Source organism: Sesamum indicum, unplaced genomic scaffold (assembly GCF_000512975.1).
Source record: "Sesamum indicum cultivar Zhongzhi No. 13 unplaced genomic scaffold, S_indicum_v1.0 scaffold00237, whole genome shotgun sequence".
Lineage (NCBI taxonomy): Eukaryota > Viridiplantae > Streptophyta > Magnoliopsida > Lamiales > Pedaliaceae > Sesamum > Sesamum indicum.
The window spans coordinates 30,878-43,557 of record NW_011628131.1 but is presented as its reverse complement, the minus strand read 5'-3'; positions in this window follow the sequence as shown (position 1 = coordinate 43,557).

Genomic DNA, 12,680 nt, shown 5'->3' with positions numbered 1-12,680 from the left:
GAATCTCCAGCTGCAAATCTTTGACAGTCACATCGTGGTTCTGTGTAGCTTGCGCCGCGGATTTTACATGTGGTACCATTAAACGGGTCAAGTACAGAAACAAGATAAATGATGGGTTGTCAGAGATTCCGATATGAATGAAAGTTGAATAGAAACAGATTTGTGTGCGATGGGGCTGTGGTATTTGTAGTATGTATGTGTTGTGGTTATTGTAGTATTTTGTTGAATTTGTCTTAATTTAATGGCATTAGGTGGCTCCTAGTTATACTATGTATTATTTGAAAATATTATAACTTTCACCCTGAAATTAAATTAAATTTCTAAATTGGTCCTACTACTTAATGATATTTAGTAGACTTGTTCTCTGTAAACACTAAGAAAGATTAGTCTAGCTCTATATTATAGGGTTTCATGCAATTTACCTCATGTGATATGGTAGTTGTTCAAATTATCCCGTAAGAGAAAAAAAATCAAATTACCTTCCTATGTATTTTTTAAATAGAGCAATTTTTACATTCCTTTCTGAAAAGGTAAATTACTTCATTTAAAAAAATATAATGAAGTATTTTGCTATTTTTTTATAAAGAATAATTTGTTCATTTGCAATATTACTTACAGCAGGTTGCGTGCATTTGTGTGTAATTAATCTTTATTTATTGATTTGTCAAGCAATTTTGTCTTGGGATTTCTTTAGACACTAAAGTTAATCCTTTCATTTTTGCATTACTTAGTGTTCATTTTTTATTCTTTTCATTGTATTTTATACTTTGAAATTTTAAAATTATTTATTAATTACATGCTATTGATATGATAAAGGTTATGTCCTCATTTTATGATTGTATATATTATGATAATTTTATTACACTTTCTACTATCATTATTACTGCTTAAAATCCTTCATTGTTTAATTGATTTTATGCAAGTTGCCACTTAAAATTCCTCATAAAATCTCTTATTATAGCATAAATCATGTCAAATTTCCAATTCCTAACTAACTTCTAAACTTAGCCTATCACTTATAGATGATCTAGGTTTCATGAACAAGCCTAAGATGATGGTTCAAATTCCATTATATTTGACTTCCTTTATGTGGGTTTATTATATTCTATTTCATTATTCTTTGTATCCATATATGAATTGAATATCGATATAATTTCAAACTAATGCATTGCGATCAATTTTGTAAGATATTATTATTACCATGTAAGTACCATTTCAATATATATATATAAAACAAAAGGTTCACCCAAAAATTTTCAAGATATGAATTAATTTCCAGTCAATATTTGCATTATTTGACAATTTTTAAATTTCACTAATTGATGTAATTTCTATATATATATATATATAGGAGGAAATTTAATGCTAATAATTGTACAAAAAATTTAGATTATTTTCTTATAAAGAGATTTTGTGTACACACCGGCCGAAGGATGGTGATGGCACGAGTGTGGATGGTTGTATTGGTGCGTTGGATACTTTAATTTGGATTTATTTGAATTTAATTTAGTGTGGTGCCCTCCAACTATACTATGAATTATTTAAAAATATGGTGACTTTCGTCCTAAATTAGAACTTGCGATTTGGTCCATTAATTTTACAAATTGCATGATTCTATGACATATTTTACCAGATATTTAAAGATTAGTTGGAAAATCACATGTGCAAGTCATGTATATTCTTAAATTTAAGCCAACACAACGTGCTAATTTTGGACAAATATAAAAATTTATGTCAAAATTTGTTAGAAAATCAAAAAATTTACGAAGATGATAGATTAAATTGTAAGTTTCACTTTTGAAGGTCTAAAACACCAAACACCTCTAATTATAGGACAAAAAGTTAACAATAGAGCCTTTATAATATTCAAATCAAAATGATGCCACTAATTAATCTTATTTCTAAAGGTAACACGATCTTAATCTAGAATTACTTGATAACTAAACATTCAGCTTTCGGTCCACAAATATTTGTAAACATTCCCTTTGTGTTTTTAGATATTAGTGCTTAATAATTTTCACTTGATATGCAACATTTATTTTAAATAAATTAATTTGTCGTTTCAGACATGGAAGTTGAAAAAAAAATTAGAAAATAAAAAAATAAGAAAACTAATAAATTACTAATCGATTTAGCGAAGTTAATCATTAAAGGCTTCCCATGAAGAACGTGGCCTTGCAGACCCTGCCTCGCCAACTTCGTGTCCTCAATTTCTTTAAAGTACACAAAGGCGCAGAGATGGAAGGGGAATGATCTAATGCAGATCACTTCTCCCTAAGCAACAAACAGAAATTTAAACTCACAATCTGTCACTTTTGGTGACAAAATGCCGGTCCACAAGTTGTTGGATGGATGAATCACCCTCTGAGAATCTTTGACTGTGCATCATGGTTCTGTGTAGCTCTAGCCGTTGATTTTATACGTGATGCCATTAAATGAGTCATGTACAGAGAACAAGATAAATGATAGGTCGTCGGAGGTTTTGATGTGACTGAAAAGCGAAATAAAAAGAGATTAGTGTGCAACGCGGAGGTGGTGGAGTGAGGTTTTGTAAATATTTAAAAATATCATAACTTTCACTGTGAATTAAATTAAAATTCTAAAATTGGTCCTATATGTTACTTATTAAAAACATTGTTGTGTTTCTAATCTAAATTTGTTGATTTTACAAGAAAATTTGTCTTGGAATTTCTTTTGATACCAAAGTTAATTCTTTCATTTTTGCATTATTTAGTATTCAATTTTTTTCTTATCACTATATTTTATAAAAACAAACCATGCTAATGACATGATAAAGTTTTTGTCCTCACTTTATGATTGTGTTATGATAATTTTATTACTCTTTCTATTATTATTAGTACTATTTTTGGTTATATATTGCAGAAGTCGATCATTTTTATACATCATATCATATCCTCAAATTTACGCCCCTAAAAAATCCTCTTAAAATCTCTTATTATAGTCAACATCATATCAAATGTCGAATTCCTGACTAACGTCCTAACTTTTGGTCGACGATATCCTCAAATTCAAATCAGCACATGACTTGCATGTGCCAATTTCTAACAAATTCAAAATTTTTTATCAAAATGTGTTAGTAAATATAAAATTCACTAAGACAATATATCAAATTGTAAGTTTCGCTTTTTGAAGGTTCAATAACGACAAATATCAATAAAGCCTTTATAATGTTCAAATCAAAATGATGCCATTAATCAACCTTATTATCTAAACGTAACAACACGATCTTATTATCAAATTTTTTATAACTATACATTCAAATTAGTCCACAAATATTTTTAAACATTTTGTGTATGTTTTCTGATATTAGTGCATAATAATCTCATTTGATATGGGACATTCTTTTTAAAAAAGTCTATGAGCCATTCAAACATGGAAAGTAGCAAAATTGTTGGACAAAAAATAGCCTTCAAAAGCTGTATTTCAAACATGGAAAGTAGCAAAATTGTTGGACAAAAAATAGCCTTCAAAAGCTGTATGAACACTAATCAAAGAATAAAAAAAAGTAGAGAAATCGGAAAATAAAATAATCAAGAAATTACCTACTTAACTTAGTGAAGTTAACCATTAGAGGCTTCTTGTGAAGAATGTGGCCTTGCAGACCTTGGCTCGCCAACTTCATGCCCTCGATTTCTTTAAAGTGGACAAAGTCATAGTGATGAAAGGGGAATGAGTTAATGCTGATCTCTTCTTTATGAGCAGCAAATAAAGATTTTAACTCAAGATCTGTTTCTTTTGTGACAAATTGCCGATCCACAAGTTGTTGGATGGATGAATCTCCCGCTGCAAATCTTTGACAGCCGCATCATGGTATTATCTGTCTTCCACCGCTGATTTTATAGGTGGTGCCATTAAACAGGTCAAGTACAGAGAACAAGATAAATGATGGGTCATCGGAGGTTTTGATGTGAATGAATAGTTGAATAGAAATAGATTTATGTGCAATGGGGATGTGGTGGTGTGAGGTTTTGAAGTGTATGGGGGTTGGTTACTGCAGTCTTTTGTTAGATTTGTTTGAATTTAATGGCATTTGGTGGCTCTTTGTTGTACTCTGTTATTCATCCAAAATTAAATTAAAATTCTAAATTGGACCTATATATTATTTACAATAAGAATTTTTGTGTTTCTAATTTTAATATGTTGATTTTTCAAGCAATTTTAACTCTAAAGTTAATGCTTTCATTTTTGCATTGCTTAGTCTTTATTTTTTTTTCTTATCATTATATTTTATAACATCAAGCTTTGAAATCTTAAAAATGATTTATTAATTCCATGTTATTGATATGATAAAGTGTATGTCTTCACTTTTATGAATGTATTATGATAATTTTATTACTCTTTCTATTATCATTGTTACTCTTTTTTGTTATATAGTACAGGAGTCGCCCAAATTTTTACAATTTACTGCTTAAATATTCTTCATTGTTTTATTGATTTGATGCAACTTGTCCATGAAAAATCCTCCTAAAGTCTCATATTATAGCCAACATCATGTCAAATTTCGAATTCATGACTAACTTGTAAACATTCAGTCAACCAATATCCTCAAATTTACACCCGTGCTAATTTCGGTCAAATTTGGAAATTTCTTTCAAAATGTGTTAGCTATCGCAAATTTACTAAAATAACAGATCAAATTATAACTTTCACTTTTTGAAGGTCCAAAATGCAAATATCTCTTATTATAGGATAAAAAAATTCAATAGAGCCTTCATAATATTCAAATCAAAATGATGCAATTAATCAACCTTGTTATCTAAAGGTAACAAGATCTTAATCCTGAATTGCTTGATAACTAAATATTCGGCTTGGTCCACAAATATTTATAAATATTTTGTGTGTGTTTTTCATTATTGATGCTTAAAAAGCTCATTTGATGTGCGACATTCCTTTTAAAGAAGTTTATATGTCATTTCAGACATGGAATGCAGGGAAATTACAGAACACATAATATATTGAAGCCTTCCAAAACAGTATTTACACTAACAAAAAATAATAGAGAAATCATGAAATAAAAAAATTAATAATCACCAACCTGTTTACGAAGTTAATAATTAGAGGCTTCTTGTGAAGAATGTAGCCTTGCAGCCCTGCCTCACCATCTTTGCACCCTTGATTTCTTTAAAGTGGACAAAGGCTTAATGATGAGAGGGGAATAAGTTAATGCCGATCACTTCTCCATGAGAGGCAAATGGAGATTTTAACTTAGAATCTATCACTTTTACTGACAAATTGCCGATCTATAAGTTGTTGGATGGATGAATCCCCAGCTGCAAATCTTTCACGGCTGCATTGTGGTTCTATGTACCTTTCACCGCTAATTTTACAGGTGGTGCCATTAAACGGGTCAGGTACAGAGAACAAGATAAATGAAGGGTAGTAGGAGGTTCCCATGTGAATGAAAAGCTGAATAGGAAGAGATTTGTGGTGCAATTGAGAGATGGTGGAGTAAAGGTTTGTAATTAAGTGCATGGGCGGGTGGTTACTATAGTATTTTGTTGGATTGTTTTAAATTTAATGGAATTTGGTGGCTCCTGGTTGTACTCTGTATTATTTGAAATGTTAAAATTATTTATTAATTTCATATTATTAATATGATAAAGGTTATGTCCTCACTTTATGATTGTATTATGATAATTGTATTACTCTTTCTATTAACATTATTACTCTTTTGTGTTATATATAGCAGGAGTTGACCAATTTTATACAATTTACTGCTTAATCATATTTTAACAGATTCAAGTTTTTCAATCAAAGTTAGCATTTCAACAGGTGCATCATATTTTAGAAAATATTGCACGTACTACAAAAAATAGAACATCGAACTACATCATTCTTCATTAATCATTCGTATTACCCTGTTAGTTTCAAAAAATTGAAAATAGAATCTATAGAAAAACAACGGCTCCTAGTTCTTTGAGTATGTCGAACCACCAAATATCTATCTTAGATTGGATTGAACAACTAAATTTGTACGATCCATAAATTTAGCAGCATTCAACTAATTACTGTGAAATCATAGCTTCTATTTCGACTAACAATCCAAAACAAAACACTCTATCAAGTCATTTACGTTCTCATTGTAATCAAAAGGAGAAAAAAGAAAGAAGTAATAGCTTGGCATGTGTAGTTGTATCCTGTTTCGTTGGAAATAATGGTGATGGCCATGAAATTGCAGCGGCAGTCCAGCATCTTTGGAATCCAGGCTCAAGAAAAAGGAAGACACGTTATCCATACAACACTCTTTTATAAGTGAAAATGCACTTTCTTATGCATATGTATTTTTTCTGTGTCCAGCTGTTAATTGTTAAGTTTGACAGGTGTCCAAGTTTGTTAGGGTTCACGGTGCATGGTGGGCTGGATCAGTTCAAGACTGACATGAACCAGCCTAAGAAAGTCCACCCTAGGACCGGCCCGCTACTATTCGTGGCCGGTCTTAGGGCAGTCTAGGAGCTCTAAGTGTGCCCCAATTGTGTCTATTTTTCAACCCAAGTTCAATTGATGGATCGGCCCGATTGAGGCCCGAACCAAGCCCAAACCAATCCCGCATTAGGTACGCATGTGTTTGTTTTATTTTTTTATGATATTGAAGTGTACTTGTATGGAATTACTTAAATTTATAATTATCTTTATGAAATAAATAAATAATAAATTAAATCACATAAAAATTTATATATAGAAAAATAAGAGTTAAGAATATATAATCTTTTTAAAAAAAAGGCCCAACAAACCCGGTCCAAGGCCAGGTTGTTTCGAGCCACTGGGTTGGGCTGGTCCCAAGTATTGATTCCTGGGACTGACCAAGGACCAGCATGGTCCAAAGCAGGTATAGGCCAAACCAACCCCCTTTCTAATTGGTTCAATTCGGTCTTGGGTTAGGTGAGCCAAGCCTGGCCTATTGTGCATCTTGAGTTGGGGTTAATTAGGTTCTTAGTTGATTATTCCTTTTTCCTCACTATTTCTGGACCTATTTTTAAAGTCGAGCTTCCTTGAGCTCACTACTGAGAATAATTGACTACAATCAATACACAAAAAATTTTGATCATAACATTCCGTGGCGTCAACAAATTTTTCACTGCAATTACAATTTTCAACATGGTATCAGAGCCTTCTTTTGAAGGTCTCTGCATACTTCTCTCATCAATGTACAAACCATGTTCGATTATATTCCTCAATGGCGCCCAGAGGTTTAGAGGCAATGGAAGGGAATGTTGTGGAGACTCAGACTGCTCCGGTGAATCAAAGTGCAATTGTAAACCAAACAACGGTAGATGTGACTCTTACTGAAAACACGGAAAAATGCGAGTGGATCAGCCCAAGAATGTGCAAGCGGAAGTGGTAATAAGGAAATTCGTAAATAAAAATGAAACATAATAAAACCATAATTCTAAGGGGTGTACCCTTGGAGTTTCCGAGGATTGATATAGTTTATCACAATGCCAATAAAGTTAAATAGGGCGAATGGTAAAAGAAAAAAAAAATAAGAGGTACATAAATCATAAATCAAAAGGTATCTCTTTGATTTGATTTACTTCAAATCTCCTTCATTTGGTTTGTTCACGCAAGGCTTCAACGTAGAGGCACTCTAAAGTTACGTCTATACCGCACCAGACTTGGGATCCCTCAACTCAATTTGCTAGAAAAGAAATTGAAAAAACAACAACATGTGTGTATTGGAGAGGGGCGGCCGAGTGGATGTATTAGAATGTGTCTAGGTTCATCCTATCATCCACAAGGTAATAAAATCCTTTATTTCGAACAAAGGATGATTAACATGACACTTTTTAAAAATGAATTTGTTAGTCAATAATTTTCTTTTTTAAGATTTTCCACCAACCTAGTTATGGGCTTCGCATTTGCCGATTTTATTAAATAAAATACAAGGCCCAATAATTTTAATTAAATCCAATTTAATTAAAGCCAACTTAATTAATTTCATCATATATTTAATTCAATTAAATATATGAGTCCAATAAGCTTTTATTAATTAATAAGTCTAACTTATTAAATAATAAGGGCAAGCCCAATATAAATTAATAATCTTATTAATTTATTCTTGGGATCCTCCATCCAATGGACCCCTCTCATTAATAAATAATTCAATTACTTATGGAATTAATTTCTAATTAATTCGTCGTTCCTTCTCAGTGATTTGTGTGTGGCTGTTCAGGTTCACCTTTCAACTAGACTTTGGGCTGGTGTTAAACACTATTATTAGTTAAATCTAATTAAGTTAGTAATTCTCGTCAACCTTTGATCAAGAAATTCCATCACCATGGGTGACCGTCTAGCAACGGTCTATGGCACTAGAGACTAGGCGAATATCCATATGAACTTTTAGACTCTCGAGTCCATACGGGTAGGGTCCTTCTTTCTACCGTCTGCCGGTCTTAGTCTTAGGGCATGGAATTGGGTGTCGGTTCCCATCCTGGACTAGGCATCTATGCTTAATATTTGAGATCGCGTTATGCCAAATTGCTTAATATAGAAACCATGTATTTCCTATTCGATCAATTAATGGCCACAATTTTATAGAGCGTAAACGCATCTCTAAGTGCATAGGAGATACCTCTTTCACGTTTTGACAGGGAATGAATCCTCTTCTTCAAACTCACCGTTCTCGCTACATGCTTTGACTGTACTGGACAAAGCTTATGATGACCATGTTTCGGACGATCACCTCTCACACAAATCCAAGATACAGGCATCGCAAGCACGTAACTGCGTAATTCCTCAAGTCTGACGACTACTCCTATACTATCAAAGCCGGGGATTTGAGTCCTACCGACCAAGCCTACAAGCTTATATATGACCATCCCCGTGAGTCAGTTCAATCGATTCGACACCTAGCGAATCGACCCATTAAGATTGCATAGATGTCCCACGTATGTCGCCAATGAAACACGACATTCATCAAATGAATGCGACTCTTAGTGCAAGTCTTCATAGAACAGTTGATGCCCATTCTAGAGGTCCTCAACTTGGAACATTTTAGACCCAACTCTGGATAGTTAGTTTCATGACCGCCATCCAATGCGCAGTCCAACTGTTTTACGATTGTTAAAGTGGTCTATGGGCTTTGTCGTGATGTTTGAAAGAAATGCAAACAAATGTGTAATGAGCACAACAAATGAAATGCTAATAGTGAATACTCATTTTATTCATTGAATAATATTATATAAAATTGAGTCAGCGGCAGAATAGATTACAAGTATGTCAATCTAATTGGCTTTCAGGTCACATTTTCTAACACTTACAGCTTTATTTATCCGAGCATCCTACCTGGATAGCAGCTCATGCTGCAAAAATGAAAATGGAATTTATATAAATGGAAGCTTAGTCCGACCTGCCGAAGTTTCAGAGGAGTTTAAGAAATGGAATCGTATTCATTCCATGTTGACAACTTGGATCCTAAATTCTATTTCAAAGGATATAGTTGAGCCATTAATGTATGTGAGTTCAACAAGGGATTTGTGGATGGAATTAGAAGCTCGATATGGAGAGAGCAATGGTCCATCAATCTATCAATTACAACGTGAGATCAGATTCTCGTGCAAGGAAATAAGTCAACGACAAATTACTATACCAAATGAAAGAAATTGTGGGATAAGTTGGCCTGCTTGGCACCAACTCCTAGATGCGCATGTGTTGGATTCTACCGCTTGTGATGGAAATAAACCTAATAAACTTTCATTAGTTCATTTTAGTTGTAACTCCAGCCTATCTTAGGCAATATCATGTAATAATGACGTTTGGTATAACGGACAATGCCATTTGTCCAAGAACTCAATGACGCATATTTCTTCTACTACCCTGGTCTCTGCTTCTTAAAATGTCATCTATAATATCTGTCCCTTAGCTAAACTTCATAGATTACCATTTCATTCCAGCAACATTCGCTCCAACTTCATCTTTGATCTTATCCATGTCGATATTTGGGGACCTTATAGCAACACACATTCTCTGGGTGTCAATTTATTCTCACTATTGTTAATTATTTTAGTAGAGAAACTTGTACATTTCTAATAAGACACGAGACTCTATATCTTACAAAAATTTTGCATCTTGTTCTGACACAATTTGACAAGAGACTAAAGTGTGTGAGATCAGATAATGGCTGGAATTTCTCAACGAGCAATGTCAAAATTCTTTCATATCCCCGGGATCATTCATCAAAAGAGTTTGAAGTACACACCACAACAAAATGGAGTAGTGGACCGTAAGCATAGGCATCTTCTAGAGGTATTATGTCTCAGGTTTTACTTCCTAGGAAATTTGTGGGTGATGCCATTCTTTCAACTACTTATCTCATAAACAAGTTCTACTCTCGTCTTCTTAATTGTAAAACACCATTTCACATTCAGTACAATAAGCTAACCTCGTATGAAGACCTTAAAACATTTAGTTGTTTTTATTTTATTGTCAATAAATCCAAATTTGATAGGCTTGCCTCTAAATGTATCTTCCTGGGTTACCCTGGTTAGAAAGCATATAAGTCTATGATCTCGAATCTTACCACACATTTGTGTCTCGCGATGTTAAATTCCATGAATATGTGTTTCCTTTTGCTCATGTTAATCCTACTCCTGCACACTGTCCATTGTCAAAGATTCCACTTGCCGCAAATGCTGTTGACCCCATACCTCCGATAAATTTATCCCTACCTAAACCATCTCTCCTACCTTCTTCCCATTCTGATTCCACTACTATCCCTTACACACAACCTAGAAGGTCATAGAGGGACCATCAACAACTATCTTCACTTAATGACTTTGTATGTCATATAGATGATCGTGCCTCTGCACCAACTCTCAGAAACTTTACCCCTACATCCTTGAAATTTATGGCATCATTATCTATTTTGCAGGAACCATGGACTCATAATCCAGCTTCTATTAGTACCCTATGGGTGAATGCTATGAACCAAAAGCTTCTAGCCTTTAAGAACAATGACATGGACGTCGGTCCTTTGCCTAAAGGGAAGAAGGCGATTAGTGGCCTAAAGGGAAGAAGACGATTAGTGGCCAAGACGATATTGGGTTTTAAAGTTAAATGGAAATATGATTATTCTGTTGATCGTACAAAGCCCGACTAGTGGCCAAGGGCTACACCCAGATTGATTACACTAAGAGCTTCTGACCAATTGCTAAAGTTGTTACGGTGCACTTCGCTTGGCCGTTGTTATAGACTTTCGATGGCTCGTGCACCAGATTGATATAAATAACGACTTTCTTCACGGTCATTTGCAAGAAGAAATTTATATGACCGCTCTTAAAGGTTATGTTGTTGATCCAGGCCATGTTTGCCGCCTAAAACGCTCATTATATGGTTTGGAAGTACGACTCGGGTAAATGGAATCGAGACTTCTCCAACCAACTGCTCTGTTTGGTTTTCATCCTTCTACCCACGACTATTGTCTTTTAATCAAACGTGTCGACTAATGATTGCATTGATCTTTTGGTCTATGTCGATAACTTTCTCGTTATGGTCCCTACAGAAGAATTGATCTCTCAGGTTAAGGTCTATCTTGATGATATTTTTACTATCAAGGATTTAGGAATTTCCTTGGGCTTCAAATTGTGGGATCTGCTCACAGCACCTCCATTACGCTGTCTAAGTATATCTTGGATATTATTACTGATTGTGGGCTTCAGCAGGCACTTTCAGCCGCTACTCCTTTGCCGCAGGGCATGAAATTACATTTTCATACTGATGCTTACTTGAATGGTCCTAAACCTTAACCCCGTTTAGTGAGGCATTTGCTCTATTTAAGGCTTCACGCACCCTGATATTTCACATGGCGTTCAACAACTTAGCCAATTCCTCCAAAATTCATGTGAGGATCACTGGCATGCGGTGCTGCATGTGGTTTGCTATTTGAAAGGGTCTCCTACTAAAGACCTTCTCTTTCCTTCCTATCTTGTAACCTACTGTATTGCGGATTGGCGTTCTTGTGTGGATTTGAACCGTTCACTGACTAGGTTTTGTATTTTTCTTGGAGATGCCCTTGTTTCCTGGAAAATGAAGAAGTAGTGTACAGTTTCTCGATCCTCTGCTGAGGCCGAATATCATAACATGGAGCCTACTATTTGCGAATTCAAGTGGATCTCTTATATCCTTTGTGATTTTGGGACTGTTGTCTTATGCTCATTCCTTTGCATTGCGATAATCCGACCGCCTTACATATCACGGCCAACAAGGTGTCTAATGAACGAACCAAGCACTTGGACATTGACGGTCACATTGTCCGTGATTGTTACAAAGAAGGGCTTCCTTGCTCTTTTTTTTCGAAGTTGCAAACAACTTGCTTACATGTTTACCAAAATTCTTTTGGGAGCTACCTTCGATTCTTTGTTGTGCAAGTAGGGCTTGATCCCCGGTGATCGAAATAATGGTGATGGCCATGAAAGTGCAACTATAGTATAGCATCTCCAGGATCCAGGCTGAAGAAAGAGGAAGACGCGTTATCCATACAACATGTTTTTTAAATTTGAAAAATACATTTCTCATGCATATATAGTTTTTATGTCCAGCTGTTAATTTTGACAGGTGTTCAAGTTGGTTGGGGTTAGTTAGGTTGTTAGTTAGTTATTCATTTTTCCCATTGCTTTTGGACCTAAACTTACAGACAAGCTCTTTGAGTTCACTTCTGAGTAGTT